The 8,709-nt window shown below is 48.0% G+C and overlaps 1 protein-coding gene across 1 annotated transcript in view; it reads left to right on the top strand.

The window, feature by feature from the left end:
* The first annotated feature begins 4,652 nt into the window (after positions 1–4,652).
* LOC118006768 (chondroitin sulfate proteoglycan 4-like) overlaps positions 4,653–8,709 on the top strand; it is a 34,558-nt gene continuing 30,501 nt past the window's right edge. The window contains exon 1 of the mRNA XM_034999537.1: positions 4,653–4,801. The gene's annotated coding sequence lies outside the window, so the exon portion shown is untranslated. The remainder of the gene's footprint in view (positions 4,802–8,709) is intronic.

Genomic DNA, 8,709 nt, shown 5'->3' with positions numbered 1-8,709 from the left:
TTCTTTATGCCTTTATTTCTGAGCGAACAGTGTTCAGGTTAAAACCCAAATAGAATAATTCTTGTTGCTGAGGCGTAACAGGTGAGTGCCAACCACAATGACTAGATTCGAGTGAGACCCTCATGCAGGTGGATTTCCTGAGCAGACACTGGAAAGAAACATCCTTAGCGTCACCATATTTACAACTGGGCTTTCCCTAACAACTGAGCATCTTAATTTCTCATTATTTTAAAGCTGTCTTAACTGCTATGGAAATTGGCAGGAGACCACGTCCAATGTGTGAAGCATGTAAGTGATAGATTACAACCAATTTAAAGAAGAGGGGCAAGTAGCACTCTACAGGAAGATAACTCCTAGTCTCATCTCGACACTTTGAACGATTTTTCTAAATTAAAAGCTTCAAGTTTATTAGCAATCATTGCCCTGGTTTGAGTAAAGAAATTCAAATATTTCAAGTTTCTCTCTGCGCTAATTAAAAGAGCTCTATTTAAATAGCAGGGCTGTCCTGATGCCGATGATGACAAATGAGAATCATAAAACCTTGAGCCTGGAGGGAGTTTACAGATCATTTAATCCAATCCTTCCGTTTTACAGGGGAGGACAGCGAAGCTGCTATAAGGTATGTGATTTGTCACAAATCTAGAGCCAGGGCCACAACTCCCACCCACGGCGGTCCAGGGTTCTTCAACCTGAAAAAAATCACAACTACTATGGGCAGTGGGGTAATGCTAGAAATTACTAACATGGTGTGATTTGTGATTTATAATAAGAAATAAATATTTTGTCTTAATTTTTTGCTTGTCCTAAAATGCTGGGAAGTTCCTAGGGGAGAATGATAAAAAGTATCTTTTGTTATGTTAATGAGGTGACTTTTGGAAAGCCCCAGGTAACCTAAAGGTAGTGGTTGGTTGCCAGGGGAACCAATTTTGTGATTGGAAGGTAGGAACTTTCAGTCCCACAACCCAGGGGTCCAAGGTAGGGAGAGGGGCTAGAGGTAGAGTTCAATCACTAATGGCCAATGATTTAATCAATCATGCTTATGTAAATGAAGCCTCCGTGGAAACCCAAAAGGAAGGGTTTCCATGTGCCACTGGGTGGGGTCCCAGACTCCACCAGGACAGAAGCTCCTTTGTTTTTGACCTTGCCCTATATATCCCTTCACCTGGGTCTTGATCCTATAACAAGTTTCAAGTTCACGTTGATTCCGACAAGTGGATTCTTTCAAGTTCTCTCTGTGTAGCTGGGGTACAGGGGTGCAAGAACACCTGGCTCCAGGGGTCCCCAAAAGACCCCCAGTTCAGCCACTCACCACTGACAAAATCCGGAAGACAGAGAGATGTGGTGGTGAAACCAGAAAGTAATTTATTTCAGTGAGGCCAACACCGAGAAGACAGCAGATTAGTGTCCCAAAGATGATCTCCAAGTGCTTAAAATACTTCCAGGTTTATGTAAGGAAAATGTGGGACAAAGGTCGGGTGGATTTGTGCAGGTGGGCGGTAAAGGTCAGGTCAATCATTGTCTTGGGGTCAATCACAAGGAGTCTTGCTCACTCAGGGCAGTCCTTACTGTTTAAGGGGGTAGTTTCGGTTGCCATCAGGGGATACTTTGCCCACCCGGTCTTTGGAAAAGAGACCTTAATCAGTTAGAAAGTTTGAGGTCAAAATGGAGGTAGTTGAAGTCCTTTTTCATTGGCACTAATTAAAATAGCTCCTTCATATCCTTTAACATCCTTTGTAATTGAACAGGTTCAGGACAGGACCTCCTCTCCCTCCCACCCCCCAGAATGTGCCATTTTGGCATGTGGATCATTTTGAACTGAAGGCACTTGAGATCCTGCAGGTTCAAGAGAAAATTTTGCCCCTCCCTTAACTACATAAAAGAATATAATTGGGGATTTTTTCCCAGAATAAGTTACTAACAGAGATAAATTTTATCTGAGTCACCCATCTGTATAGTAGGGCAAACATCCAATTACCAAACATCTGCTCTTCTTATCACCCTGTGAAATGCATGAAATGCATTCCTTTCCTATGAAATCCCAGACCCCTATCCCCTTCTCCTTAGTTCAGAATGACATATATACTTCATTTTGCCTGTCTTTGGAATTTCCATGTCCCTGTGGACTCCCCAAATGTAACACCTATTAAATTTGAATTTCTCCTGTTAATCTGTCTCATGTCTGGGCGCCTGGGTGGCTCAGTCATTAAGCGTCTGCCTTCGGCTTGGATCACAATCCCGGGGTCCTGGGATCGAGCCCCGCATCGGGTTCCCTGCTCCGCGGGAGGCCTACTTCTCCCTCCCCCACTCCCCCTACTTGTGTTCCCTCTCTCATTGTCTCTCTCTGTCAAATAAATAAATAAAATCTTAAAAAAAAAAAAAAATCTGTCTCATGTCAATTTGGTTCTTAGTCCATTTAGAAGGACCCTTGAGGGAATAGAAATTCTTGCTCCCCAACATAATAAACCAATATCTAGTGAGTAAACTAGTTTCCTGAGTCCTGTGAGCTACTCTAGCAAATTAATTGATCCCAAGGAGGGGGGCGTGGGAGCCTCTGATTTATAACCAGTCAGTCAGAAAGCCATGTAGCAATCTGGACCTGTGATTAGCATCTGAAGTGGAGGGCAGTCTTGTGTGACTAGGCCCTTACCTGTGGAACTTTATGCAGATAGTGCCAGAATTAAGTGCAATTGTACCCAGATGGTGTCAGCATTGCTTGGTGGTGGGAAGAAAAACACATGTATCAGAATTATTACGTGGGTAACATGAACAGTCTTTAGCAGTATATGTGGCTAAGCTCATGGAAGGAAAATAAGACAGTCTCCATCCTGAAGGAAAGGTAAAAGATGACTCATTTTTAGGACTCTGTGTCTCTTCAGGGATGCTCAGAAACCAGCCAGAGGAGCCCCATGGACGGGACTGGGCTTCCGGGTACAACAAGAGTGCCCAGTCATTCCTTACCAGGTACCAGGCTTCATGCTCAACAATCACTCCTCATGAGCTAGCTAAATCACACAACCCACCGACTGGGATCAGTGTTCTTCATTTCACAGACAGAGAAGCCTAAGTTAACACAAATGAGAAATTTGCCCAAGGTCACATACGAACGGCACTAACTAGTACCCAAGCTGGGATCTGCACTCAGATCTCTTAAAGTCCCAAGCCTGTGTTCTTAACCAGAGGGGACATTTGAATAAAGCCTCCTTGGCGCACACTGGGGCCTCTCTGCGGAATCTGGTTCTGCACGGCCCATATTTTAAATTTATGTGACTACTGAGGCTGCCAGGAGAAATTCTGCGTGCCTGGACGAGTCTGAGCTGAACAGGCCTTTCAGCCCCAGGCAAACTTATATGACATGCTGCACCTCCAACTCTTTGGTAGGACAGAGCCAGCCAGGGGCTGGGGGGGCAGGAAAGGGGCAAGAAGTAGGGAGCCGTTCCCCTAGAGAAGTAGGGTGAGGCTGCCAGGAGAATGGGGGGCTGCTGAGCTGGCGAAAACATGTCTGCTCAAGAGTAAAACAAATTACAGATTGCTGACAAAAAGATCACAATTGGATTCCATGCTTTAAAAAAAAAAAAAACAACTTTATTACAGAACTAAAAAAGGAAAGGAAGGGGATATGAAATCATCCTTAATTTCATTAAGAATGCAATGTCACTAGCATTGACTGCTCTTGTAGCACATTCGTTAGCATTTTGTCAAGCACCAATGTTGCAGAGAACACAGCCGGGAAAACTCCCGGGAAAGAGAAGTTGATCTAGAAGGCCCTTGGCTCTTATTGGTCAGATCCTGTTCTTGGCAGATCCTGCTCAAGTCCACTTTACCAGAAACCTCATACCTGGGTGGAGGCTCTTTCTCTCTATAAGCATGTGGCCCCAATCAGAAGGGGAGTTTCTACACAGGACTCTTGGGCCTTGATTAATTCCTGATAGCGGCTCCGAAAAATTCAATGAAAAAACTTGAGGGACCTTTTTTTTTTTTAAAAGATTTTATTTATTTTTTAGAGAGCCAGCGAGAGAGAAACAGCATGAGAGGGGAGAGGGTCAGAGGGAGAAGCAGGCTCCCCGCTGAGCCGGGAGCCCGATGTGGGACTCGATCCCAGGACCCCGGGATCATGACCTGAGCCGAAGGCAGACTCTTAACCATCTGAGCCACCCAGGCTCCCCACTGAGGGACCTTTAAATACAAATGAGGTTCATATTTGATAAGGAATGATTATGTCGTCCTATCACCTCCCACTCTTAGTCATTCATCCAACACGTATTTGCTGGTACCGAAGCGCCAGGTATACATTGCAGATACAGCAATGGGCAGAACAAACGCCCCCCAGGAGCGCAGTCGGGTCAGGGGAACTAGCCCACCTTCCGCAGCCTCCCTTTGTAACCACCTCCTGCTAGCCCCTCTCACCCTACCGCACCTGTCGCCCGGCGGGGCGGGGGCCACGTACCCTCTGCCCTCGGCGCCTCCGTAGGCCCCGGCCCCCGGCCCGCCCCGGCCCGGTTTCGCCAGCGGCCCGGGAGAAGGCCCGGCCGGGGCTGGCGCTCGTGGCGCGCAACAGCTGCAGGTCGCAAACGCCTCTCCCCGCCCCGGCCCAGCCCCCCGCGCTGGCTTGGGGCGGTGCGCCCGGCGCGGCTGCGGGCCCGGACCGCGGCGCGGAGAGGGGCCGGCGCAGGTAGCTGGGCCGCCGGCCGGGAGTGAGCGCGGGAGCCGGGCCGCCGCGGCGGGATGGGGCGGCTCGGGGCCCGCCGCCTCGTCCTGCTCGCCGCCTGCCTGGGGCTCTGCGGGGCGCGCGGGGCGCTCGGAGGTACGCGTCTAACTTCCCCTCCCGGACCCCTCCCCGGCCGCGCCGCGCCCGCTAGCAGAGGGTGGGCGAGCAGGGACGAGGGCGCGGGCTGGGGCCCTCCCGGGACTCGTGGGGGGCCCCGGGAAAGCGCGCCGCGACCCTGTCTCGAGCTCTCGGGCCGGGCGTTCCTGGGGGGGCGGCAGGGAGGACACTGCTCGGCCCTGCGCTGGGGGTGTGGGCGCCGCCGCGGGAAGCTTCCAGCTCCCGATCCCCACCCCCCACCCGCCCCGCCGCGCGCGGCCCGGCCCCGCCAGTTCGGGGGAGCCCCGGGGTGGGGGCCGTTCCCCAGCTTCGCGGGTCCCTCCCGGCCGATCGGGGGTTTCAGAGTTGAACTCCTGGTTGCACCCGGAACAGAGCGAACGAATCCTGCCGCCCTCCCTTCTGAGCCTTTGCAGCTCTGCGCCTGGCCCAGGCCCGGTGAGAGGTACTGGGCTGCACGCGACCCGCAGGCGCTTGGGGCCTTAAACTCGTCCCGAAATTCTTCGGTCTCTGGCCTGGCCTATTGTTCTATAAGTACCTCCACAAGTCCACCTACATTTTCTGGACTTAATTCACTGGAAAGGCTTTGCATTTCCCTGGTGCTTTCCAGAAGTCAAGGATTACTAATAAAAGCATAATTATTGGGACTTTTTTACACAATGAGTACTGCACTTGGGCCTTCTTGCCCTCCATGGCTCCTTGAAATTTGATGTTGTTCAACGGAAGACTTCCTTTGAGATTTTTTAAAGATAAAGCATTCTAAATCAAGGGCCTTGTATCTCTTTATAGGATTCGGATTAAATTCTGAAGTTTATTTACTGCATTTTAGGCATGGAAGAGACAGATTGCTGTCTACCCCGCCTCATGATTTCAGGAGGAGCTTCAGAGTCATGTTCCGGCCACGATGGCATCTGTAGTATGGACGCTTCACTCTTACCCCAGCTGCTCAGAGTCTGACTGCAGCCCCCCCTCCCCCGCTCCCCAGCTCTGCTCCCAGCCTGCTGTATGTGGGCCCTTCCAAGCTCCTTCTCCCCATCTTCCTCCCTCCTTCCTGATTCCTGCCTGGCCCGAAGGGTGGATTGGGCCTGGAATTGGAGGGCTGGGGCTGCAGTCTGAGGCTTTGATGTGGCTTTGAGAGGGAAGGTTCCAGTTGCAGAACAGGGACATCTGGGAGAGCAGTGAATGGTTCTGATTGGGTGGTGATCCGCCATGAACCAGTGGTCAGTGTAGGGTGATGGCAAGTCCATAACTTCGGAGTCAGATGGACTAGGGCTTCAGCCTGGGTGCCATCCTATGTTCTCAGACTGGCTTTGGGAAGGTGAGTTTCCTTCTCTAGGTCTTAATTTTGCATCTATAAAATTGAACTACTAACTTCTTCATAGAAGCTTGAATAAAATACTGTGTAAGACTTCCTTACCGCCGGACAACTGCTCAGTAATGCTCATTTCCCTCCTTTTCTCCTCATTACCCTCTTTCCTCCTCATCTGTGCAATTACCTTGGGTATGAGGCTAAGAGCCAATGGATTAGATACCCATCGAGGGGTACAGAATGTGGATAGGAAGGTTTCTCGAATTCCATAGCATATACAGTAGTTCTCCCTTATCCACAGGAGATAATTCCAAGACCCCCAGGGGATGCTGAAATCACAGATAGTACCGAACCCTATGTGTACTGTGTTTTTTCCTATAATGCATACCTATGATAAAGTCTAATTTGTAAATTAGGCATAGTAAGAGACCAACAGCAATAACTCACAATAAAATAGAACTGTAAAAATATACTATATTAAAAGTTATATGAATATGGTCTCACTCTCTCAAGAGTTTTATTGTACTGCATTCACCCTTCTCATGATGCTCTGAGATGAGAAAATGTCTATGTGATGAGATGAACCAGGTGAATGACGTAGGCATTGTGACGTAGCTTTAGGATGCTATTGACCTTCTGAAGATATGTCAGAAGAAGGATCGTCTGCTTCTGGACCATGATTGGCCACGGGTAACTGGCCAATCATAGATAAGGGAGGACTACTGTACTTTTAGCACATATACTATTCCTCATCCATGGCTCTAATGGCAGCCCAAATATTGGATACTGAGGTCTTATCAAAGTATATATATACAATGGAATATTATGCAGCCATCAAAAGGAATGAAATCTTGCCATTTGCAACGACGTGGATGGAACTTGAGGGTATTATGCTGAGCGAAATAAGTCAATCAGAGAAAGACAAATATCACATGATCTCACTGATAGGAGGAATTCTTAATCTCAGGAAACAAACTGAGGGTTGCTGGAGTGTGGGGGAGTTGGCAGGGATGGGGTGGCTGGGTGATGGACATTGGGGAGGGTATGTGCTATGGTGAGTGCTGTGAATTGTGTAAGACTGATGAATCACAGACCTGTACCTCTGAAACAAATAATACATTATATGTTAAAAAAAAAAAGAAGAAGAAGAAGAAGAGGGGCGCCTGGGTGGCTCAGTCGTTAAGCGTCTGCCTTCGGCTCAGGTCATGATCCAGGGGTCCTGGGATCGAGCCCCGCATCGGGCTCCCTGCTTGGTGGGAAACCTACTTCTCCCTCTCCCACTCCCCCTGCTTGTGTTCCTGTTCTCCCTATCTCTCTCTCTCTGTCAAATAAATAAATAAAATCTTTAAAAAAAAAAAAAAAAGAAGATAGTAAGTAGGAAGGGAGAAATGAAGGGGGGAAAATCAGTGGGGGAGACGAACCATGAGAGACTATTGACTCTGAGAAACAAACTGAGGGTTCTAGAGGGGAGGGGGGTAGGGGGGTGGGTTAGCCTGGTGATGGGTATTAAAGAGGTCACGTTCTGCATGGAGCACTGGGTGTTATACGCAAACAATGAATCATGGAACACTACATCAAAAACTAATGATGTGATGTATGGTGATTAACATAATAATAAAGAAGCTACTTTGGGGCACTTTGAAGAATATCTTCTTGAGTAGCTAGATGTGTGATCTGATTTTAGGTTTCTTTCTGACTTCCTTGGATGACTCAGACTGTTGCTTTGAAGAAATCTAATTGTCAAACATAGGTGAACTCAGCTCTCAGTCCTTGAGGGACTAATGTGTCCTCACCTTGGAAAGTCTCACCACAGCAGGGAGCCACTTTGATAAAGAGATACTGTCTCAGTAAGAATATCCTTAGCGTACACCCTCAGCATATCCCTATTTGCAAATAAAATAATGAATCCTACTATCACTAACTACTTTCTCAAGGTACAGCGTGTACTTAGCACTAGACTCACGTTGTCAATAGTTCAATAGTTTTTGACTACTTTCTTATCAGATCCCATTAGAATATTATTGCTCTGACCTTGTACCAGCGCTGATGAAGAGCTTCAACAGGAGGAGGAGAAAGGCCAGCCCTTCCAGTTCCTTTTGCATTTACTGGTCCTTGCATTATTTCTCTATATTTTTAATCTTTGGCTTACTTGCAGGAATTTTAAAAAGCAACTGATCCTGTTAGTGAGGATTTGTTTAGTTAACGGTGAGATAACAAAATTGTAAGCCCAGTTGTCCAGGCAGACCATGTGTGGTGCGTCGCTGAATGGGAAGGAGAGGGAGGGCATCAGCGTCCATCTTTCTGTCAGTGTAGAGTTCCCACTGCTCCCTCAGGGGAGCAGGTGACACATGGCTGGTCTCACCTGGGCAACTGAGGCAGGACGCCCATCAATCCGTAAGTTAGAGATGAAGAAAGAATTCTTATTGTTCTAGATTCTTATTTTTTTAGATTAGGGCAGCCTGTGAATTCATAGTATTTTCTTCTGGCTCCACGGTGAATATCTTGGCCCCCCACTTTGCTATTTCTTTCTTTCTTTCTTTCTTTCTTTCTTTCTTTCTTTCTTTCTTTCTTTCTTTCTTTC

Source organism: Mirounga leonina, unplaced genomic scaffold, assembly GCF_011800145.1.
Source record: "Mirounga leonina isolate KUSES-001 unplaced genomic scaffold, KU_Mleo_1.0 Mir_99, whole genome shotgun sequence".
NCBI lineage: Eukaryota > Metazoa > Chordata > Mammalia > Carnivora > Phocidae > Mirounga > Mirounga leonina.
The sequence above is the reverse complement of the archived record's forward strand: the minus strand, read 5'-3'. Positions and strand labels throughout refer to the sequence as shown.